We start from the raw sequence: 26,550 nt of genomic DNA, 5'->3' as shown, positions 1-26,550 counted from the left end.
GGACTAACTCACATTGCTGTACCTTCAAATCCTGATTCGGATCATCAAGGTCACTGGTTAGAAATGATGGACATGGACTAGAACTGCTGGAGCATCATATCACTCATCGACCTGAACCAGCGATTACCGATTTCCCAACCTGACTCGGCACTCAAACTGACCCTGGGGAGCCATCTGAATTGCAAGACCTGTACACAACACTTGAACTGCACCAAGCTCTTGCTTCAAACCAAGTAGATGTCAACTTGCTTCTTGAAGCACCATGACCTACTGCACCAGAACCTGGTTCAACCCAAATCACAGTACAGCTAAAAACCTCGTTCGACACTGTTGAATCGTCAAACATTGGAATAGGGTACCTTGAACTGCCTGTCCCCCTGGTCCACTTGCTGGGCCCTAAAGACTGGATTAGACCCTTTTGCACCTTTTCCCAACAAGAAAATATCCTTTTAGCATTTCTTGGTGCATTTCTGTTTATCCTCCTTGGTATGTACCCCGAGTGTGCACCATTACATTCTGCATTTCGCTGTCTTCCTTTACAGAGATGGGTTTGTAATAGTGTTGCTGATAGTCACTGATTTGTGTATTGAAGTATAAGATTTCATTCGATTTTAACATTTCTAACACGCACACCTTTTCAGGTCCTGGCAGAAACTGCATCTGGGCGCAGATGATAATTAACAATTAGTCGCAAGCTTTGCTAGACTAAAGCTCAATGCGGATGTTTATTAGTGGATGACACATTACAAGAAAAGATATGTTTTAAATTATTTCCTAAGGATTGATAAGGATTTAATCTGTCGAAGATCAGTTGGAAGAGAATTCCAGGAACGAGGGCCAAAGGAGGAGAAATGTCTATCACCCCATGTTACAGTTTTGGAGAAGGAGACCACCAAAAGATCCTGTCCTGTAGATCAAAGTATTCGATTCAGGCGATGTATTTGAATTTTTTGAGGTCAGGTATGCTGGGGAAAGGCCTTGGATGCATTTCAAAACCAAACATAGAACCATAAATAGGATTCTCTGCTGAACTGGCAGCCAGTTAAGACTATTCCGAAACGGTGAGACAGTTATCTTCCTTGGTAATGCAAAAATCAACCGAACTGCAGAATTCGTTGCAATCTGTAGTCTCTGTATTCAGAATTTTTGAACGCCCATAAAAAGGGCATTGCAATAATCCAGTGTAGAATGTATAAGTGTACCGACCACTATCGGGCGATCCTTCTTGCGTCACACTGGGAGGTGGTTGTTCTTCTTTCAGGACTTCGGCCTTGTATGTTCTCCACAGCAATCGCAGCATCAGAACAAAGGTGGGCCAAGTTGGGAACCACAGACGCAAGCTTCAGTCACTGCGCCGAGAGCCATGAAATGTTCTGGCAGGATGACGGTGATGCTATCAGGTGGAGAAATGCACTGAAAATAAAGGAAACAGTGCACAGTTGCCAGAGATGCAAGATAGAGAGAGAGCATTTCTCTCTACACTCTATCACAACCCAACACCTATTTATGTAACAGACTCAACATTTACAGTTAAAATGGTTATTTATATACTAATAAATAGGCCTGACCACTCATAATAGAACAACGTATATTGCACAGCAGTTCCTAGCCCTTTACTCACCGTCTGCAGCTGCTTCCACCATGATGAACTTTAAATTGTGGTTTCACCCTGCCTAAAGCATGCTGAGGCTAATTAACATGTTCCTTTCTTTCTTTGAATTCCTATTTTGGTGAGGGATGACTGTGTCATTTTTATTTGTTTTATTGGACCACAGTTATCGTACATTGTCGTATTCCCTGAAACCTAGTTCACTGGGACTAGTTCCAGCTATCAATGATAACTAAATAGCCCTAATATAATTTATTGTGCTCACCTGCACAGACATTGGGATGGAGCCTGTTGCCTTCATCACTAAAGAAGACTTTATCATGACTAGTTACCTACTAATCCAAAATAGCATCTTTGTTTGTCACATGGAAGATCTCATCTCAATTTCATGCATACCCTTCTACTAGTATATCATCACCAGCCCACGTTGGTCCTTGCCAGTCCCTAGGGAGAAATATTCCTGTTTCACAGTCAACTTACTCTTCAAATGGCTTTGATATCCATTGTGAAAGTCATGCTACTTTCACCCACATTCTTCAATGTGGAAACGTTGATATCCTAGGCCTTCCACAATGGCAGCCTTACTCATAGTGAATGCCACACTTTCAGTGTTTTCTTTTCAACACAGCTCTCTATGTCACGTTTAACTTTTCTTCCAGTCACCGACTCTGATAACTATCTTATATCTTTCCATCTCCAAATACCAGTTTCACTTTGCCAGGCTGCTAAATACATTATTAGCTGTACCATTGTCCATATTGAATAATTCATTTAATGTCCTGCTCTGAGTCTCATCTCACCATTGAATTTGCTGTATCCAATTGAAGGCTTGAATTCAAAACATGTGTGACTTGATTCTTATGGCTGCTGATCTTCTTGCAATGTTCCAAAATAATTCAATCTCACCCTTGGATATTTGAGCACATTCTCAGAGGCTTCTAAGATCCCTACGCACATAGAATGTATTTGATGACATTAGGATCACAAATGTTGTACATTTAAAAAAAATGGTGCTTTCTTATATGATTCATTAAGAAGCCTTCCTTCACCTCTGCTGCCTTAAATCTAGATAATGTACAGAACAACATTCCAAAATTGTAAAATATCTGTCCTCTGCTAGGGAATATGCCATGGTAGGGAGGATACCCCTCCAGCTCGATGAGGAATTATCCTGCTTCATCTGATCAAAAATGTCCAGGATGTGTTTCAATATTACCAAGAATCCCAGCAACTGCAAGTCAAGTGGTACCATGTCTAGAGCTGATCAGCCTGTTGACTTTACTCTCAATCATCGCATTCAGAAAAAAACATGTAATGAGATCATCATATTACTGACCAAGCTCAAGACAAGGTTTCCCGTTGACAGGTGTCCTGTCTTATTTCTTAACATCTCAATGTTAGTGTTTCTGTATCATATATGTAATGGGGCTAGTGCTTAGCTTGTCTCTTAAATCATGTACTGTTCTTTTTTCCACTGTAAAGGAATCCACTTGTGAAGCTCCTGTTTTAGCCACATTTCATACCATTTTATTAACTTTGGCTTCAACTTTGAGGCACCGTACTGTTCCTAGGTGCCTAGAGATATGCAGTGGAACATCTCCCTTGGTGTTTCTCATTGATCGACAGATTACAGGAGACAAGACAAAAACTAGTTTGATAAGAAAGCAATGCAGACAGACTAAGGACAGTATGCATTCAAGTTAATTCATTACCAACCAGCATGGAAGCAGATTTGACTGAAATGATGAATACTGCATTATCAATACCACATTGGTTTCTAATATTTTTGCTCAATTCAATGTTTACAGATCATATTGTGACTTTATCATATCTAGTTCACCTTGGCCAAGCACATGTTCATATTACCCATCAGAGTCACTGCAGTATTAGGCAAAGTGGCCCAAACCAGACATCGAAAGGAACATGCTGTTTGTCCTCAAGCAACTCTGATTTTAGTGGGATTCAAATTTCTTTCATTGCAGTTTATGTACTTGCATCTCATTATGAACATTTGAGGACTGTCAGATTTTTTGTGGATTAATTATAGCTATTGCTTACGTGCATCGCCAAATGAAATACCATAAATATACAATACCATGCAACCATTATGGAACAAGAAACAGGGTGCCATAGGAATTAAAATGTTTGTTTTATTCAAATAATTTCACTTGAAAGGTGGTTCCCTATCCTTATGCTGGGGAAAGCACCACAATGACATACTAATACATTTGTAATTTGGTTAGAAAAAACAGAATAGCTTTCCTGTGTGATTCTTACTTATAAATTGTAGACACCTGCAGTTACATCATTTATGAAATTAATATATTTATAACATTTTTTATCAGGAATAATACAATGTCACCTCTCTGCAGTATACTTAATTATATGACAACATTGCTGCTTATTGGCCAGTATATTAAAACGCTATTCAGTTAACATTACTAGAACTAGTTTCCCTGTAATAAAAAGCAGTTCAAATGTTTATATATCCAATTTCAAAAACATGTATTGGTATCAGAAAATGTTGCATAGAAATATACATTTGCTAGATAGTTCACATTCAGAATGTTTCCCCATGTGCAATGTGGTGTGATTGCTTTATATGCTAGGCAAATCAATCAAATATTTGCTCTAGTAAACTGGGCTAAAACACAGACATACTTAGAATATTAAAAGATCTTCATTATGTATCCAACCAAGATAATGATTTTCTGTAAGGACAACAACTAGCCCCCCAAAACCCACTGAATGATTTGGATATATTTAAATCAGGGTTCTCTCGCTTGAACACAAGATCATTGGGGAAATATACTATTTATTTGGTAGTGCATCTTTTCTATGGAATTAAAAGTGACACAGTTAAGCTCCATTTTATCCCCAATCTGTCTTTTTAAAAATCAGTGGTTTTCACAGGTCACAAATAATCAATCCTACAGATGTGAAAATGTGCACACTTCCACAAATCTCGTGACAAACTACACCTGTTAAAATATGCAGGGTTTCCATTAATTGGTTTTGGATTTGCAAAGATCAGTGCTTTGTCTGCACATAAATGATATATTTTCACATGGAAAGCAAGTCTGGCTTGGCTTGGAATACAGTGAAAAGCAAAGTGCAGTTGCCACCTTATATGCTCTAGCATTATGTTTGGAATGGGCTCCTAGTAGACGTTAACTCCCAGACCACCCTCGCCTGGGATTTAACAGTGAAGTGTTTCTAGAGGGGCTATTTCCAATTACATTGGGGAATTTTCATACTCACTTTTAAATATTCCTTTAAGGAACAGTGTCAAAAGAGATCCTTCCATGTTCCTAGGGAATTCACAGTCAGGTGGCACCTTCTGATCTCGCTCACCCTTTAGGAAAGCAGGTATTCTACAGGTGCAGATGTTTCCATGGATATGACTTAGTCACCTACAGATAATGTCCAAGCTCAGTTCTCATCCATTTGGAACATGTGTTCTTCTCTGCAGCCTCCAAGCTAGAGCTAACATCCCTTCATTTTAATGGAAATCCTATTTCAAATAGGTTGATCCTATTTCCTAACATGGGAGAGGGTAGGAGCTGCACACTGCACACTGGGGACACTTTTAAATTCAAAATAATATGTTTTCCATGTTTTATCCTACAACATGAAATATTGATGTATGGCTTCCTCTGTTCTCCACAAATCCAGGGATACCCAAAATGAAAATGTACAATGCAATCTGTTACAGTTATTAAAATGTATAATGTATTCATTTATTAATAATCCTACATATTTTGAGTAGAGGAAAATAGCATGCTCAGAACACTCCTTCCCTTTTGATTCTAGGTCATATGATTGTGGTGTTATGTCTAAAACATGTTTAAATGTGTTTCCTGAGCTCACTTTAAATGAGCATAATATTTGAGAATTCCGAAACCCTTTGTCCAAGCATGCCTTTCAGTTAATGATTATTAGGGGTTTCTGACATGCCTCCATTGTTTGTAAAGCCGTTCATGGTTACATCTGGAATTTTTTAATTGATGTCCTAATTCAAAGTTTAAATCTTCAGTGCTATCATCTTTCTTCAAAGCTGGGGAGTTTACAAAACAGGGCTCCCACTATGTAATGTATTTAGCCAAGATTCCTATCAGCTCAGAACACTCAATCTGAGCTTTTTCTGCAATGTATTTGAATATATTTATTATGACTGTTCTCTTGAATGTGGGTGGGAGCATTCCATTGCCAAAAGGCTTTGAATAGATGCTCTTTGTTACACAGATTGGTAATGGGTTTTGCTGACAGCTTTTAATTTTGAAGGTCTGTTTTCTCATGGTGGGCAAGCTAATCCTTGGGGCCTAAATACCATCCCTATCAACAATACTGGATTGCAAATGAGTTCAGCATGTTATCAGGTTTAAGTGAAGAGGAAACCAATCCAGCATTGCAGAGGCCTTATGAAAATATCAATTATTCCCTAGACATAAAAGGCACGTTTTCTTCTGTAATATGACTACAGCGATTTCTTTCTTTTATGCTAAGATATCTGAATGAACAGCACATTACAATTTATGCACTATGTTGTTTTCCATTTTTATTTTTTCTTGATGAAATACAAAGGTGCTCCATTTCAAGCACATAATGTGTGGACTTATAAAATGACAAGAGGGTTTGCTTTTCAAGAGCAGTTACATTTGCTGTAATCTTGAATAATGCAGGCTAAGTTTTCCTCTGTGCATAGCAACATTTATCACATGTTTATTTTGAAAATGCATGTCCTTTTCTTCATGTATAGCAGGAAGCAGAAAAGTAAAGTTAATCAAAACCCAGTCCATCGGTCTTAACAATATTTTCACTGATGCAGTTCAAATGAATGTTCCTGCTGTGTGGTGCAATCTGTACCATATGTTGAGTGCTATCCCACAGGTGAGCAAACAAATACCTGCAATCCATCTGTGCACCCTATTTGCGGTAATTGGAAAAAAGGTTAACATGGGAATGAAGTGAGGGATTAGTCCAGTGCCACTCAATTTAGATTTAGGCAGTGTTACTTTCTCTCTTATTCTCCCACACATGACATTTATTAGCTTCCAGCTGCAGGTAAACTTATTTGGATAAACCCCAAACCACCTTAATGTCTGCAAGTTTAGTCAGACTCAAAATTCCTAAAGGTCATTCACATCCAGATCGGATAGCTCAGGTGATATGATATGGCATTTATATTGATATTGATGCCTGCCTATCAAGTTAAATAAGGCATGCATTGATGGGGCTTGTGAACAGTCTTTTAGGCACAGGCAAGGGCAAGATATTGTTGCAGTGGAGGTAGATATGCAGGAACCTTTCATTTGGGTTATATTAGGGTAGATTGGGAGAGGTATAACATTGAAATGGGTCATTTTGGCTAACATTTGAAAATCCTAGAGTTTGCTGAAGACAAAAAGGAGATTACCATTTAGTGACTATAACTAAGTAAGATTTTAGTTTGTTTTACTATAACTGAGCTGCCTTGAAGTAGTTCAAATGAATTGAATTGCTCATTACTTTAGTGACAAATATTTTATTATTTGCTGCACCCACCTTGATCAATGTTCATATTTTAGAGTATATAAACATGTTTTGTTTTTAAGCCAATATTTTGACAGTGTGTAAAAATGGAGAACTTTGATTGATATTATCTACATTTACTAGGTTTTTAAAGACTGTATTTTGTGCATGTGAACATAATATATGAATATTTCCTGATTCCAGAGTCATTACTTTGTGTATTCTCTATGATCTATTAGGCTGCATTATACTACATAAAATATGTCCTCAAAGAATTCCAAAAGTACCTGTGGAGATACCTTTATTTTGATATTGTAACCAGGCTGCTTTCTTTTGTGACTAGTAGAGAAAAGAGAATCCCAGGACCATTTTGAAGGACATGCACATACTACACATGCATTATCCATGACTACCAGGGGGGAAAAAAATCATCATAGAGTTGGTTGGAGGCTAGAGATTACCTTCCATGACCCCAACTGAGTATGCAACACATGTGACATTTTTTAGTGTCAACTAATGAAGCAAGAAAGATATGGTACCTATCCAAATGTTTTATGCAACATAAAAGAGAATTGAACCAATCAGTGGCCCTAGCTAGGTTGGCCATGCGGGGAGAGGCCTTTATTAGACTGGGTGCGTTTGTGAAAGGAGAACGGACAGCCTGGATGGAAGAAGTCACCAGTAGGGAGACCACTATGGCCAGTCTACAGTTAACCAGAGGGGCTTATGAAAGCAGGAAGGCGTATTTATTTTATGTATTTACTTATTTCAATTTTTATAATGTGCCACACGCCTGTGGGCCTCAGAGCACACAAAAATACAAAGAGGCAAACAGCAAAAATGAATGGGTAAGCAAGGCAGGCATCAAGTCAAAAGCACAGGAGTGTAAGAGATCTTAAGCTTTGATACGTGACAAAGGTTATGGTCCTTAGACATCTGAGAAGTCTAATAAAGTTGAAAGTGTCAAAATCCTTTAAAGACCTGGGACTAGCAACATTAAGCTGGGTACCATATCCCTTCCACCGGAAAAAGTGAGCACTATATTGCTTGGTGAATTACACATAGTGAGAGTAGGACTACATCCCTCTGACTATGATTGTTGGAAAGTAGCAAGCATGGCACTACATCCTTGTTACTGTTGTGGCCGGCCAGGCATTATTGTTATTGTGTTCCCAGACCAGACACAAGGATTATATGTTATTGTTTTTTATTAATTAATCAAGAAATAAGATAACAGGATAATAGCATGAATCATAAAACAAGATACATGTGATGGCAAAACTCAATTAAAATATCAGGGTAGTAGCTTCATGTCAGGGCCTAATGGGAGGGAAGGGCCAGTGAGCCTTAATGAGGAGTTAACAGAAATAGGGACTTTGTTTCTTGCTCCGAACAGGTTCACCAATGTAGTATTCAGCGTCTCAAAGTTCAAAGTGATCCCAATCTAGTAACTGGTGCAAAGGGTAGTGTCCAAAGTCTCTTCAAGCACTAATACTGTAAAAGAGGACATTCCTTCCTCACAGTGCTCCTTACAGTATTGAGCAGATGGGTAATCTTGTCCTTGGACCCTTGGCACAGGTTTCCCCAGACAAAGACCAATGGCTCTCTAGCAGCCAGGTGTTTCTGAGGTTCGCCAGTCTGATACCCCGTAAGGCACGTAAAGTGTTTCCTGCCAAGCTGAGTCCAAGGTGGTGGTCCCGGGATGGTCAGGTCTGCCCTAGTGGTGACAGGTGGATAGATATAGCCCTACTTTATTCCTTCACATTTTTTATCTCAGTCCTTCTCAATCCTCTCTACATCTACAATAGCCTCCCTGCTCCCTGGTGCATGGCACCAACACATTTCTCCTTCCACCTCTACAAACTTCCATGGACCAACAGGATCCTCTGGAACTGCCCTATTCTTTGTTGTCAAAAGGTGGCGCTTGCATCTATCTTCTTCCTAAAATGGTCTGACACTATATATCCTCCTCTGGCAAAAAATGTATTTCTTTGCTTTAATTATGTTATCTGACTTCCTACTCTATTCCTCCTCCTACCAGCACCGCTCTCTCCGAAAATAGTGTATCTCCTTCTCATTACAAACTTTTTCTAAGTTTTCTCCTCTCTCCTCTTCCTCACAATTCCCTCCTCCTTCACTTTTAGTCTCCTCGTTCTCCTCATAACAACTCTCCAGCTAAGTATCTCCATTGTGCTTTCTACTCAAGGTACCAATTCTGAAATTCTCCCTTTTCCTCCCAAATTGGTATATCATACCTTCCAATATCTAACAATAATGTCTCTTGCGACGCCTATGTGAGTTCCCTCTTTTCATAAAATTCTCCATCCTCCTCTTCTCAAATGATACTCCTCAATTTCCTTTCAGAAGTGGTATTCCTCTTCCTCTACCCCAACGTAATAGCTATTTTCTCTTGGAAAGCCAACTCTTTCTTTAGCAATATCTATCTGTTTCCAGCCAACCAGACTATCCCTCGAGCAGCACAGTCTTGCCATTACTCCCCGCCTCTAACCACAACCCTCCTCCTACGACCAGGGTATCTCCCTCCTCTCTCCTCTACTGTTCTCCAAACATACCACACACCCTTGTCTTCTCCTTCTAGGTCTCTGGCATCATGCTCGTCTCGCTCAGTATCGCCAGGACATGGCTTTCCCAGGGTCTGCTGGTCGCCTGTTGTTTGCTCTCGAAAGGGTTGACACTGACTCAGTGGAAAAGTCTGCTTTTAAAATCTGATTTGTGCTCCCTTTCGTTGGTGCTTAAAGACATTGGTGGCAGCTCAACTGTATGTGCTGCACCACCCTCTGATTGGAAAGGGCTAAGGGTCATGTTGGCTGAAAGGGGGCTCACTTAATCTTGTATAAATCCCTGGCAAAATATATATGTGTTCCCCTTGCCCCCAACAAAAACAATTTAGAAATTGTTCCAATATGAATCAGCCATTTTGAACAGTTCCTGTATGGGACAGAGTACTGGCTCTAAGATCTGAACAAGTGTGCTGAACTTTCCGTAAACACCACAAAATCTGTCTCTTTAACTCTTCACCTTCAACCTACTTGTTTGTTTGAATGTTTGCCTGTTACTGTTCCTGCAACCAGCGCCTTGATGCCCATGGGGTGAGAGCACTCTACAAATGTAAAAATAAAAAGATACATATATTAGAGATATTTTGTACTGATGCAGTGCTATTTTGCACAGTATTTGCACCAGGGCAAAACATGCTTTGGTGCAGATATCCATTAACCCAATACAACTGTGCATTAATTAATGTCTGCCTCAGTGTGAATGCTTTACGAAATCCATTTGCACTGGAACTGGATTTCTGTAATATGGCCCCAGAGTTGAATGTCAGGCAGGAAATTACACCTAGAACCATTTTCGGTCTAAGTGACTGTCCGATGACACGTCCGATAATGTATGCTTCCCAGGAATTAATAGGACTAACATTTGCATCTGCCAACTTGCTTACGTTTGATACTTATGATATGATTATTATGAAGTCAGGAAACCCCAGCAGATCATGGCCAGCATTTAGGGTCACTGTGCCTGGAGCAAGGCCAAAGGCCTAGTGGACAGTGCAAGTAGGGTCACTTTTTCAGGAGCATGTCTACTGACCATCTTGAACTAGTAACAGGAGGTAAAGATAGTGTTGTCTTGGCATGGCTACACTGCATGTAAAGTAGTAAATCATAACTGTTCCCATGAACGTTTTTCATTGAATATAAATAAAACATTTTTCTTAGAATGTGCTGCTTTATGCAGTCAATTTGGCATTGTGTATATTAGATTGAAAATAAGTATTACTCATTGCCCAAGGTTTACAGCATGATTTTGGAAAGCTCTCGGGTTATGAACTGGAATAATTCAAAACAGAATTGTTGGCTTTAAATTTGGAGTGCAGTTTAAAGGTCAGATTAGATATCTAGAGAAACAAATCCCCACTAACATTGGATGATGCATTCCACCATTTGATGATGTACTCATAGACTGAGAGGATATGTTGTTATCCTTCACGGGCTAAACCAATCATATAAAAATGTCTATTTTAAACAAAAGCAACTAAAGCAACTTTTTGCATGTATGCCCTCCAATGTGTGCTTTTCAGACATTGGGCCTCATTACGAGTCCGGCGGTAACCAGGCGGTTTTACCGCCTCGGTTACTGCCGGACTCGTATTACCATTCCACCTCCGTGACTCCCGGAAATACCAGGGCATTACGACCCTGTTGTCCCAGGTATTCCGGAGGCGGAATTCGGTTAATCCCCATTCCCATTGAGTCCTATAGGACTCAATGGGAATGAGGAAGTGGAAACACTGGCACCATCTTGTGATGGTGCTGGTGTTTCCACGTCCGCCTGCAGGCGGGCGGTGTTAAACCCGCCAGGTCAGACCTGGCAGGCACATCACCTCCCGCCTGCAGGACTCGGGATCGGGCGGTCCGGAATTAACAGTGGTGGCGAGTTTACCGCCACTGTTAATTCCGGACCGCCCGACCTGTAATGAGGCCCATTATTCGGAAAGGGACAGATATTGGTTCATAGAGTTATTGTAGCCTCTAGAATAATCAAGGACAGTTAATAAAAGATGAGTCAGACCCTTGTAAGAGTAGCATGGGCGGTTCCTGATGTGGCTTATGTTCTGCGGCACAAACATGTCTAGAAGATAGATTCGATACAACCTTCCAGGATCAAATGATTCTACCTGCGGTGATTCCAGAGACTTCAGAGAATTGGCCTCATTATAAGTGACCTCGTCCAGAAATTAAGGTGCCGGAAAACAAGTTACCAGCACTTTTTCCGTATTGGGTCACTGTGAGGCTGCCGGTAGGTGCACTGAACTACCGGCAGCCCTGACCTGCCGGGAATGCAGGCCCCTTCCGGCAGGTTTTTCACTGAAGCACTGGCACCGTTGCTAACAGTGCTGGTGCTTCAGGGTTTCCATTCCCATGGAGTCCTATGGCAATCCATGGGAATGAGAATTTACTGTACCACCTGTGATATCCCGGTAGCACTGGGATGTCAGGCAGTGTTAACGGTAATACAGGGTGGTCGGCAAACTGCTGGTAGCACCGGCGGGTTACTGGCATCCTCGTAATCAGGGCCAATGTCTGTCTAGATGTGCACATATTCGTTAGTAACGCTGTTGGGCCTGATTCGTATAACTATGTTGCGGGCGAGTGATGAGATGTGCAGGCACTTCTTTCACTTGTGCCAAAACATGTTGCACAGATTTCGCAGAGGGCTTCTGAATGTGTGCATTATAGATGTGTGTCAGAGCACCATCACATAGCCTGGTTGCTCCACCAAAGAAACAGCGAATGTTGCGCAAAAAAGCGTTGAGTCTAAAATTGGGGCAGTGCTCACCTCTTCCCCCCTACATTATAGATGGACACATTCAGATGCCATTTTTCATCCCTTTGAGAAATTGCACAAATCAGGGCTGTTTCAGTGCATTTAAAATGAATTCCATACTCCTCTTTCCTCTTTCACGTCTTCCTTCTTGGTTGGTCTTATCTTTTTTTCCTTCTTCCTCTCTTATATCCTTTCCTTGATCTTTCCTTCTCCTCCGGACCTCTTTTTTGTACCTCCTTTGCTCTTCTGTCCACTCCCTTCCATCTCCCCCTGACCACTCCAACACAAACACTGCTCTTCTCTCTCCTCTTCTTTTCCGAGTCCCATCACCTAGTCTGACTTCCTCCCAACATCCGACCTGTATAATTGGTTTCCAGCACTGACAAGGGACTGAGCCATTCATATGCTTTCAGTGTCTGTAAATTTACAATATCAGAAAACATTCATCAACTGGACTGTTTAACTACAAACTCTGCAAAGGCTACTCCCCATTCATTCATCTGTTTCGGCCTCTGCAGGATCAAAAGTCCCCACCTTCTAAACCATGGTAAGAGGGCTGTTATTGGGCAAATGATAATGCACAACTGGAGACAGGAGAAAAATGGTACCTAATGGATTTATTTAGGCAATGTTCCTATTTATTGAAGCTTACAGTCATGTGGCCCTGTATAATATCCTAACAACAATAGTATCCCAACTTGTGGACACTCAAATCCCCTGCACTCTATCAAAAGGCTCAAAATGCCAAGAAGTTAAATCTCATTCACTGTTGTTTTCCTGATAAAATCAAATATACTCTAGCAATAAGTAAAATATAGAAATGTCCAGTCTTTTATGTTTTCATCCAGAAGTTATATTCTTCAAAACAGTAGGATCGAGCTCAACGTGTTTCGGGACTGAATTGTCCCTTCTTCAGGAACAGATTTGGAATGATATCTTCAGGGCAAACAAAAAGATGATATTCCATCAGCAATAAAGTCTCAGCTATAAGGAGTAGGCAAAGGTCATTTACCTTATTGTTCCCATGGAACCCCCATTGTATCCACAATAAAGATTTTAAGACAGAGAAAAATGTTCTGCACAGTAATCCTCCAAATTTGAATCTGAAAGTTCCAAAATAATTCTAATGTCAAAAAGAATATTCAAGCTACGTGTTTGGTTCATAATCACTTAGCAATTAAAGGAATATCAGAAAGCTCATACCTTCCAGATAAATTGTTACAGCTCAATCAAAGGCCAATTCACATAAGCTAATAGTATTCTAGATTTTCACCAAGTTAAAGTCTAGAAATCCAACAGAAAAACTATACCAGAAAATGCAAAAAACCCAACTTTCATGTACCTTATAAACATATACTGGTGATCAATTGAAAGTCTTACCCTCCAAGTTAGCGCTGATATTAGAAAAGGCAATTCATTTACAGTGGCCCTGGACTCTCTGTTATATAGATGTCTAATTTTATCAAAAAAGACCCCTATTATTGTAAAGAAGAGGGGTGTAAAAATCTCCAATTCCTCTGCCTGTATCACAAGAATCATGTTGCGTTTGCTGCAAGATTTCACGCAGACATTTGAATGCCACTAAACACGTGGCAAAAACATGGCCACCCTTTATAGAAATCATGTGGATGTGATCACGCAATAGCGTGATCACGTGCTGTTCTGTGAGCACCATATTGGATTACAGATGGTTGTAGTCTGACACCATTTTGGAGCATATATTGTTATATCTATGTCATACACCCTTGAAACTAGTCTGTGAAGGGAATCCAAGGGCACACAAGGTAAATGACCCACCCATTATCTTACAGGAAAGTGTTGTGATTCAAATTGAAACCTTTAGTACAACAGACTACACCATACTTGAGAGATAATGGTCACTTCTTACTGACATTGAATGAATTACAATTTCCACAATGTGAGTTGATCCTATTTTCACTTGATGGGCAAAGTTTATATACATCAATTCCACATGATGCAGGGATTGAGGTGCTTGAGTGGATGCTTTTACAGCATGAACATGTACAGGCCCACAAAGTCTTCATGGTAGAACGCACTCAAATTATTCTTTATAGTAACGTTTTTAGATTCAACGGCAAGTTCTACCTCCAAATATCAGCCACATCAATGGGTTTCGCAATGGCACCAGTTTACGCCAATATTTTCACAAACCATTTTGAAACCACACAAATGCAGACTCATCAAGTGTGGTCCCCTAAAATGATCTATTGGAGAAGATACATTGATGATATTTTTGGGGTGTGGAGCGGCACTAAACTGGAGTTATTGGGGTTTGTGGAATCATTGCACAACATCCACTCTTTGATAAAATTCACATTGGAAATAGGCAAGCCTGATCTGCACTTTTTGGAATGCGAAGGTGATACTGATTGACAATACACTTGGCGCTACAATATACAGAAATCATACTAATGTTAACAATACCTTATACTACATGCATCTTTAGCCACAACACCTAAAGAATAATCTGCCGTAAAGCCAGTTCCTCAGGTTAAAAAGAATAGTATCTGACACTGACTCTGCGAAAGGAAAACAATGTTGTGACTGAAGGTTTCTCGCAGAGAGGTTATCCAGATGAAATTCTTCAAGAAGCCATACAGTGCACTGAGGTTCTGTCCAGACAACAGCTACTGGTACCCAAATCTAGAAAAGAGGATTTCTCATTGATCTACACCATGAAGTTTTCTAGTCAAAGCTATCAGATAACATGTATCATCAGTAAGAATTGGAGATTCATCCAACTAGATCCTCTACTGTATAGGCTTCTCCCTAAACCTACAATGATAGCCTATAAGCATGGTAAGAATTGAAGGAATCAACTCATTAAAGCAGAGAGATCTAAACAAGACACATAGAGGTTCTTTACTAAACCAAAGGCTGGCACATTTCCATGTCTGAATTTCTTGCATTGCAACAATGTAATCAGAAGGGACTCAGTCAGACATCCACATACTGGTAAAAAAAAATCACACTGCATCATAATGGTGCATGTGACACACAGAATGTGATTTCTGGTATCTGTTGCCTATGTCGGAAATATTAGGCGGGACAAACTACTAGGAAGGCCACAAAACGCTGGACGGAGTATGCATTTAACATCTATGCACGTAATGTGAAATCACCAGTGTATAGGCAGTTCCAAGAATGGAATCATACTATTTCACAGATTAAATTTGTGATACTGGAAGTGATACATTCCCTCCCAAGAGGTGGAGATATTGACAGAAAACAATCACAGAGGGAACTCTTCTAGATCCACTGCTTGGACTCTGTGGGTTTTCTTGGCATGAATGAAGATTTTGACCTGGGTGTGCACCTTGGAATGTTATTTTGAAGTGCATTGTAGGTGCTCTATTATGCATAGCTACTGTGAGTGTTTTACATCTAAGAACACAACGTATTATGATCCAGACTATTATGTGAACTATTACTAGCATGTTTGTACTCGGAAGATTTTGCAATATCCAAATTGGAAAATCCACAATACTATTGTTTGACCTGTACTAGACTTTTGTCTGGAGCCATACAACACTCTTCCTGTGTAAACTCGTGCTTACTATTTTTTGATCAATGAGTCTAGCATTATCATTGTTACCTCTTTAGTGATACATGAGCATGGATGTGGATAGTACCAATACACTTATTTAAGATCCTCCGATATTTAAAATGACTGATGCACAATATAATGTGTTGATATTGAAGTCACACAACACCATTCCTATGTACATTTTTGCCTATTATTTTTTTACCAATGAGGTGTTTACTGCCTTTATTTTAATGTGATCATTTCATCTTTTTTGTGAAACATGTACTTGGGTGCGAATATTCTGCGTGAACTTATACAATATTGTTCTTATGTCAAATAGTGACTACTGTGTCATCATCATTGTCTATCAATCTGAATCACAACATGTTCCTGTAAGATAATGGGAGGGTCATTTACCTTGTGTTCCCTTAGATCCCTACAAAGACTAGTTTTGATCATGTATGACATAGATTTAACAATATACGCTCCAAGATTGTGTTGGACTGCAACAATTTGTAATCCAATATGGTGCTAACAGAACATCATGTGATTACGCTGTCATGTGATCAAGTCCATATGATTCCTATAAGGGGGGGTGGCCATATTTTTACTAAATGTAATGGGGCATTCAAGAATCTACGTGAGATCTTGCTGCAAACACAACCTCATTCTTGTGATACAGGTTGAGGAACTGGAGGTTTTTAATACTTCTCTTCTTTACATTAAATGGGGTCTGTTTTGAGAAAATTGGGCATCTATATAACAGAGTTTCTCTCTTTTTTATTAACGTGCAGGTCCATTATAAATGAACTGCCTTTTCTGGTATCAGCCCTAACTTGGAATGTAGGATTTTCAATTGATCACCACTATACATTTATAAGGTACATGTAAGGTAGATTGTTTACATTTTCTGATACAGTTTTTCTGTTTATTGTGAATTGGTCTTTCTTGATTGAGCTGTACCAGTTTATCTGAAAGGTATGAGCTTTCTGATATTCTTTTTAATTGGTTAGTGATTATGAACCAAACACAAAGCTTGAATATTCTTTTTGACGTTCACATTTTTTGGGAACTTTCATTTTCACATTTGGAGGACTACCGTGGGGAAAATATTTCTCCGTCTTCACAGCTCTTTCTTGTGAATTGTATGAGGGTTCTGTTGGAACTATAAGATCAATGACCTTTGCCTTCTCCTTATTGCTTTTGATAAATATCTTTGAGTCTTGATTACTGATGGAATACCATCTTTTTGTTGGCCTTGCAGATATAATTTGAAATGGGCTCCTGAAGAAGGGACGATTCAGTCCCGAAACGCGTTGAGGTGGATCAAATTGTTTTTAAGAATACATCTTCTGGATGAAGACATTCAAAACTAGACATTACTATCTTTTATTTATTGCTAGAGTATATTTGATAACATCAGGAAAACAACAGTGAAATAGATTTAACTACTTGCCATTTTGAGCCTTTGATTGAGTGCAGGGGGCGCGAGTGTCCCCAAGTTGGGACTCTATTGTTATTGTGTATTGAAACAATATTTGTGCCAGGATTGTCTATTTCTCCCCTGCACCTTAAGCTTTCCTATTATCTTTGATTTATTGCTAGTTTCCATAAGATTTCGTTTTTCCTTTAAAAATATGAGTGCAGTGTAAAATTCTTCTTCTGTACTATATTCTTCCTGTTTGCTATGATAATGAATGTCTATAGCTGTTAATTCCAATGTTATTGTATATATTTTTCGTATGAAATATTGGTTTTTCAGTGATGGACTAGGCCCAGAGGGTGCTTTTTTCCAAGGGGCCAAACCGGGTGTCTTGTTCCCTACTACTGAGCCTCAACACCCAAGACTATCTCCACTCAACATGTGGCTCACACTTACAAACCGGCTCTATACCAGAGAGGAGTTTTATCACCATAGCCTTCACTGGCCTTATGAGACACTGGCTGTACGCACCTTGTGTCAGATATCAGCTACCTTTTTTTTCTTTTTACTTTTCATTTAAAGCTGGTGGCACTGCTAAGGTAGGCACATATCCCCTGTGGCCAAAGATGTATCAAACCAGTGTATTTGGTTCAATGAAAAGAGGTTCACATGCAAGAGTGGTGCCATAGTGGTCAGACTACCAAAATGAATACTGAACGTGTAATATCTACAAGCTTGAATACACTGGAGCCTCACCTGAAAGCAAGATTTCTGATGTTTTTTTAGTGTGACAAAGTCCTGTGTCATTGACTTGGGGATGGGATGGTCATGGATGCTGTGTGCTGCCACTTGATACGTGATGCTGGACCCTGGGAGATGTGTTGGGAATGTCAACCATGTCCCAGTTGTTGCCCAAGTTGTGTGGCAGGGATTCCTCACATCTAAGTGCTAGCCAAGACACTCTCACTCCCCACTACTCACCTCCACTACCGAACAAACAAAACCCTCAGCCTCCACCTTACTCCTATGGATCCACTAAGTCTAGGGAATTGGCCCTGCTCAGCAGGCTCATTCATCTCGATGGGGAACAGCATCGCTCGTCTTGGGTGTACCAGATACCACCCTCCCCCCTGCCCTACCTCTTTTCTCCCCAAAACACCTCCCTTCATCACAGCATCTCCTATACCCCATACAGCCCTCCTCTCCGCTACCCAGGGTGGTTTGACCACACGTTTTTCACATCAGATTCTCCCCCCCTCCACCTGTCCTATTCTAGGAAATATAAGGAAACATAGACTCTCCTCCCGGACTGGCCCTCACCACAACCGAGGCTCCACCATAGCCTCATCTCCGGCTGCCCACTTTCCCATGAGAAAAAGAACTCAGCAACCTTCAATATCTAACTCACTAGAAATGGTGTCAATATCATACCAGCAAACACATACCTCTCCATCTCCCACCAGACCTACTCCTCTCACTCTAGCAAACCCAATCACACCTATTTTTGACAGACAAAAACGCCCCAAAAATCTGAATACTAATATCAAGAAACTGGACCACACTAACACATCCTCACACCTGAAAGGCACCCTTATCAATGCTAGATCAATCTCTGCTCATGCACTGGACATTGCTGACCTTATCAAAACCAACAACTTAGACATTCTTGCAGTCAGAGAAACCTGGCTCCATACAGCCTCAGGCCCTACCCTCTCCCTTGCCATCCCAGAGGGATATACTATCTATAAGAAGGACAGAAGCAGCACTGCCAAGGGAGGTGGTATAGCTCTCTTGGCAAAAAAAATACCTTTTATATAAGAATATCAGCAGACTCCCCCTTCACCTCTGGAGAAGTAATCACTCTGAAAATTGCCCTCACACATACATGTACCCTCACTTTCCACATTGTCTATAGACCCCAAGGCCCTACATCCACTTTTGAAGACGACATCACCTCTCTCCTAGCATACAATATAACTCCTCTTTGCAAAATGATCATCTTAGGTGACTTTAACCTTGGCCTGAATGATCCCCCTGACACCCAAGCAGGCCTTCTGGACAATTCTAGAAAGCCCAAGGTTTCACACATCGTATCTCTTCCGCAACACATGAAAAGGACGGACATTAGATTGGCTTGCCGATCACAATTGTGCCACCAACATCCTACTCAATACTCCATCTCCTTAGTCGGACCACAACACCATCTTCTCTACTACCATAATGACTAAACTTATCAAACATACCATCCTCACTTCTACCCTCCCGTCTAGAAGTTCTAAAAACATCAATTGTGACAACATGCTACCTTTGTTGACACCAACAACAAATACTACCTATCCTGATGCTGATCCATATTTATTAGTCACCTGTTACAATAAAACCATGCTAGCAGTCCTGGACAAAGTAGCTCCACTGAAATTGAAAAAAGCAAAATCAATAGTGCATGCGAACCTTTGGTTCACCTCTGACCTGCATACTATGCGAGCGACCAACAGGTCTGCCGAAAGCCGATGGATAAAATCACCAACCTCAGCAAACAAAGCCCTTTTCCAGGCACTAGCTAATGACTACAAGGAAGCAATAATTAAAGCAAAAAGTGACTCCTCCAACCAGAGAATCCAGAATGCCCAATCTAACCCCAGATAACTATTTGCCATTCTCCATGAGTTGGAATCTCCAGACCATTCCATCAAAGATCAGAAATGGTGCACTAATATGCAAAATGCTCTTGTGGACAAAATCACCCATCTGCAAAACAAAACTGAAACTAAGAAAACTAAACTTAACCTTGGCTCATCTTTCCAAACCACTAACCTAATTGCAGAACCTCAATTCACCTGTAAATTTGCGATTACGCCTGTGTCTACACTTTAAACTAATGAAAGAATGTGTCAATGGGCTGTCACCCTTCATCATAACTCTCATTAACAGTTCATTTGCCTCTAGTTTAGGACCGGATGACCTAAAAGAAGCCAGGGTACTACTTCTGTTAAAAAAAAAACACTGGACCCTAACAATTCAACTAATTTCCACCCCATCACCACAGTACCATTCTTACTAAAAGTACTTGACCGTGTAGCCTACAAACAGATCCAAAAATTCCTGGAATCGAACCATCTCTTAGGTCTGCGACAATCTGGCTTCAGATATGGCCATGGTACGGAGATGGAACTCTTGCACTTAAAAACAGAAATGGACCAGTTTAAGGATAGACGAGACCTGTGCATCTTCCTCCTGTTAGACCTGTGCGCATCTTTTAATTTTGGTTAACCATAAAATACTATGCCACCATCTGGAAACAGATGTGCATTTTCCCCTAAAGCTATCAAATGGATTGAATCATTTCTTTCTAATAGTACCATGAGGGTTTTCTCTGCCTCATCAGCAGCACCATCAGCCCCAGTAACTTGTGGAGTACCGGAAGGATCATGCGCATCACGCACATCATATAATGCCTTCACAAAGCTCCTATTCGATAAGCTAGACAAAATGGGTGTCACATATACAAACAATGCGGACGATACCTAAATACTCATTCCAATCACAGGATTTTATGATGCAGACTCAAATAATCTTAACAAAATCTACCTTGCTATCCAGGCCTGGATGCCCCAAAATGGTATATGTCTCAATGATAACAAGACAGAGTTAATCTTAATTGGGAGCAAGTCTAAGCTAAAGAACCTATCGCAACAATACACATCTTTTAACATTGATGGCAACACTATCAAGGTGGCAAACGAAATAAAAACTCTGGGGGTCTACATTGATTCCTCACTCACATTATGAAGACAGGTCAATACCATTGTCTCGTCCATGCCTTATACATCTAAGCTAATTAGAGCCTTTTGGCAGATAACAGCATTACCTTGGCAAGAGCACTGATCCTCTCCAGGATCGATTACTGAAACCATCTTTTTGCAGGTTCCAATTCTAGAAACATCAGAAAACTTCAACGAGTACAAAACAATTCCATCAGAGTCGCCTTAAACATACCTAAAAATGAACATATATCATCTACCAGAAGACACATTCACTGGCTCCCAGTCCAAGACAGGATCAAATTCAAAATCCTCTCTCTTACACACAAATGTCTCTCTCATAACGCACCAGCATACATTAGCAACCAAATTCCTAAAACCCAATCCAATAGAGCTACACGTGCTTCATACTCTCACCTTGTTCTTACACCAAGGTTCAGGAGTCAGAAAGCAGGTGGCTCTAGCTTCCCTGTGGCAGCAGTCAAATTGTGGAGCGCCCTGCCTCTTGCAATGAGAAACGACACCTGCCTCTGGTCATTCTGAAAAAGCGTTAAAACTCTGCTCTTCAGGTTAGACTCCCAATAATGACATTGACCCTGGCACTGTCAGCACCTACCATACTCTCAGGGTCATCTTTCATAAAACTTTTAATACTTGTAATTTGCACCTCTAATGTATTATGCAACTCTTTTCAAGGCCTGTAAGACATGTAAACATGTATACCTGTAAATTGTGAATTCAAGATGTAATGTACTTTTAATTTGAAGAAGCTTCACATTTGTAACCAATCTCCTAAATTTAGCACCTACATGCCTCTGGGCTACGAGCGCTTTATAAATGCATAAATAAATAAATAAATAACATGCCCCTGTCTCTCAGAAGCTCCTTTTGTGGTTGGCACATTCAAAAGACAAGTTTCTTTCCCGGTGCCTCTGTTCCAGAATGTAGATACACAAAGAAGTTGCTACATACCACTGATAACCCCTAGAAACCCCTAGCAATTAAACATTGTGGCTGCCAGGAACGATGTGTTTTTCAAACCCTGTCAGCAAAGGCAAAGCAGTGACAATTATTGTTTATGCTTGGATCATTTGTCTGCCGAATTAGGCTTTCTCTGATGTAATACTAGTGTGTTGTACATGTTAGGTGTCACTTTGGTGGGGGACGTAGGTGTCAACAAGAAGACCATGACTCAACAATAGATACAAATGTTCTTTCTGTCCCCTCCATATTACATTCCAAATAATAGTGTAATGACATTTTTTCTGCATGCAATATTTTAGTACCTGCTGTACACAATACAAGTTGATTTAAAAAATACACCACTGCACACGTCAGAGTAAATTAGTACCTAAAACTAAATGTGTTCTAGACAATTATCTGTATATTAAATTGTCCAGTGAATTGCACAATTTGAACCCCATTTTTCCCAAATGTTCTCAGGGAAGGGCTGCTTAGCTTCCTTGCGGCGTCCGGGCCTTCTGGCTGCATTCGCTTTCAAATTCAGAGACAAGCACATAGGCCCCACCAATTTACAGAGTCACCCGCCACCACTGCAGGCCAATAAAGAACATTACACTTGAACCCCAAAACCCTGTCCCTTCTTGAAGCTATGGAAGCTCCTGGAATTTTTACATTTCCAAAATGACACACTCCTATATGGACTGGGCTACGCCTATTACATTTTGCACTTCTATTTGCACGGTGTTGTTCAATGTGTCGCCCGGCTTTGCTCACCTTCCTCCTCCCCTACCAACAATCAAGTCATCTGGAATGTACCAAGTCTGCAAACAGTCACACCTCCTGTTTCCTTCGTACACCCCTCTCTCCCTTATAATTCCACTTGGGGCTCAATGAAGCAATTGAATTCCCAAATGGTGCCTTATAAATCATTACAAAAAAATTAAAAATATATTGTTTGGGTATGAATTCTTTAAGTAACAGCTTCAGGGTGCTGGGAGTATGGGACTTGGCCAGTTGTAATATGTCAATTTACAATAACGCTTTGCACCAAAATCAATTTAAACATTGACGTTTTATGCCTAATTTAGATATGTGTACTTTCATTTTACTGTCTTAGTTATTATTTATTACATTACTTTTAATGTTTTTTTCTTTTTTACCATTTAGTTTTTACATTTTCATTGTTTACCATGGTGAATTTTGTATCGTATATTTTAACATATAACCTACAAAAGACCTGAGTATTGGGCTTCAAGCTAAAGCCAGAAAGACTTATTTTGGGTAGGAATCCATCAGAAAGCAATCTGTGTCGGTTTAATTGCATGTGTTCGCTTCTATTACTAAAATTGAATTCCATGTTAGACGCTTGATTTAATTTAGAAACATCTCTGAACCGATTACTTTTGTCACATTTGTTTTTTTTTTTAAATAGAAAATATTTTGTCAAGTAAAAGTACCGTTTTTTTTCCCTTTTTCCTCTAACCTTAGAAAATGTTTGCATCTGATCTTCATCAAATACTTGTAACAAGGTTGTGTCTAGTATTTGTTCAATGTTTGTAACAGATGAAAGTGCAAGCAATTAAACTTATTGGCAACTTAGTTGTTTTCTGACAGTCTATTTTTTCTAAAACCAGTTACTAATATGGGAAAACATCGTTGTTCGCCAGTTCCCCTCCACACCCTCCTTTAATGCAGGGGACAGCACCATAACCCCGAAGTCATTGGGACCCCACTGCACCCCCACCCATCTCCCTCACCTTATGCCAAGGACTGCCCTGCACCCTCAGTTTTCTATTCTGCTGCTCCATTTCCTCTCACAACGTTGCCCAATCCCTCAGACCACCTCCACCCGATCCACACCCAGCGTTTTACCCACCCCCGACCTCCCTCCCATTTCCTTAACTTTGCTGCACTACCACCATGATATGATATGATAGGTTATTTATAACGCGCTTAATACCCTGAGGTTTCTAAGCGTGGACCCGGGGATCTAACCTGTGTTGCTGCGTGTTGTCTTGCTTTCAAGGCGAGCATCTTGTCCCTGAGCTGTCCTCCTGTGACGATTGAGGCACGTGCTAAATCCCAACAGGCCGCTGTTTGGGAAAGGTGGCCTGTCAGGAAATATAATGGGAAGAATGAAGCTGTTGAACTTTGAAGATCTTCCAGGCCAGAGGGACACTGATCAGAGATACCCAGCCTCCTGTGCTTAGCAGGAATCTCATTATCCCCATCCTCCAAAATGTACCGCTGGGGCTTGTGCAGATTCAGTGCATCTCCGTTTCACTTGTGCAGTCCCATTATCAGAGAGGAGGGGAATCTGGGGACCTGTCACGTTCAGAGGACCAAAACATCTTAATCTCTGATCGGGGGATTGTTTCTTTTTTTTGTTGGGTGGGGGAGAGGGTTTGTGCAAAAGAAGGTGCCCAACGTCAATGTGTTTTATTTCCCATCGGCGTGTCTTTCCTGCTGGGGATTCTTGGTACTGTGACAAGTAAGATTTTGTTGGGCTTGACAACCTGTCCAAGTACTGAGCGGTGTGTATGCATGTTTGCATTTGTGTCACGTTTTCAAGCCCCTCACTCACGTTCTCAGTAGCCACCCTGCCAGTATCTTTAGTTTTGAAATCTTTTTTTAGTTATCTCTGATCCTGGTAACTACTTATCCCTCAGTGACTGTCCCAAACCCCCTGCATAAACATTGAGGGTGTTGGTTATTTTGCCCAAACAATTTCCCTATGCTACACAGGGACTGAGCCATTCATGTGTTTAAAATATCTGCTCCTTTATAACAACAGGGAACACATGCCCAGGCAGATCCCTCACAAGCAAAGCACTTGGAACCAGCCTATAATTCATGAAATATGACATGTCTTCCCATATCAGAATATGATATTACTACATCTGGCAGACCTTTCACCCCCTCAACTAGTGGAAACATACTCTCTGATCATTTGTATCTTCTACCTCTGCAGGATCTGAGATCACCATCTTCTAGAGTGTACCTGGTACCTGGATGTGCTTTCTTTGTGGTGGGAAAGGTAGTGAATAGAGTGCAGACTAAACACCTGTTGGTGCATTTATTTTGGGAATGCTCGGGTTCATAGGCACCTGGGCCCATATCCCTGTATAATGTTGCTCTCTGTTGTCTGTAGTTGTTGTTGATTGCAGTTATCACTTTATTTCATTTAAAACAGTGATATATGGTCAAGAGGCCTGGTCGAGTGTGCAACTATACACCTATACATGTAGGTGTGCACCTTTGTGATCAGCCCAAACCTGATTGCCCACGATCTTCGTGCAAACCATGTAAATTACAGGTGCCTACAAGGTCTACACCAGTGGGTATTTCAGACATCACACTCTCCACTCGGCTCAGTCTGAAGGCTGTGGACAAAGGTGTGACCTTGCAGATTCCTTGCCGAGAAGCTTGCATTCGCAAGGAAGGCATTATGTTCAAGGCCCTCTCTGAGTGCCTTTCGGGGGGATCCTCCTCTGTACCTCTCCTCAGCTGTTTGGTCCCCTCCCACACATGACCCCTGCAACCCCCATCCGCCATTTACCTGCTGTGCTTTGGTGCACTCTACCGGCTTCCTTCTAGGCCCTGCCCCCTATAGTATGTGACCTACAGGAGGCGGTCCTCGGTACACTGCCTTCCGTGCGTAGACGTATTTGGGGCACAACTTTAAGACTGCAACGTCCTCCACTGGTCACTGCAACGTCCTCCACTGGTCATTTACAATCCTTCACCAACAGTCAGGTGAGACTAGGTGGGTGTGCAATGTGCCACATACCCACTACAAGTATTTATAATAATGTGCAAGGGCCACATGAGTATTCTCATGGCATGCAAGTTATGGGGACATTCACACCAGCAGCCTGACCAAAAAAACAGCCTTCTGCATTGTGAGGAATTCAACGATCCTCACGGTGGGAGTGCTCCCACCTGGTCTTTTTTAAAAATTTTAAATGAAATTGAGTGATAGAAGATGAACCTCTGGAAAATGCGTGGGGCTAATACGCACACATGTTCCGATGCTCCCTGCATGACATACACATAGACCTTTGTACTCTAGTTCCCCCTGTCACATTAAGTTGGGATCTGACAGGTGGAGTACACAAGACATATCGACAAGGGGGTGGGCCAAATCTTCCCCCTGCCCTGGCCAACCTGATAAACTTTATCAAAACAAATGGGTGAAAAACCCTCTTTTTTGCAGGGTAGGGGGGGTCTGACTCTTGAGGATTAGATCAATTAAACATGAAACAAATGTGACTCAAGGCTACCCTTCCCTTAAACACAGATAGGTAGTACTAACAACCTACAAAGGGCAAAGGTGTATTTACCTCAGTCATTTGTGATCACAACTAACAAGTTGGGGTACTGTTGAAAC

The sequence above is a fragment of the Ambystoma mexicanum genome, chromosome 4p, assembly GCF_040938575.1.
Source record: "Ambystoma mexicanum isolate Mex_15411 chromosome 4p, UKY_AmexF1_1, whole genome shotgun sequence".
NCBI lineage: Eukaryota > Metazoa > Chordata > Amphibia > Caudata > Ambystomatidae > Ambystoma > Ambystoma mexicanum.
Note: the sequence above shows the minus strand (reverse complement) of the source record.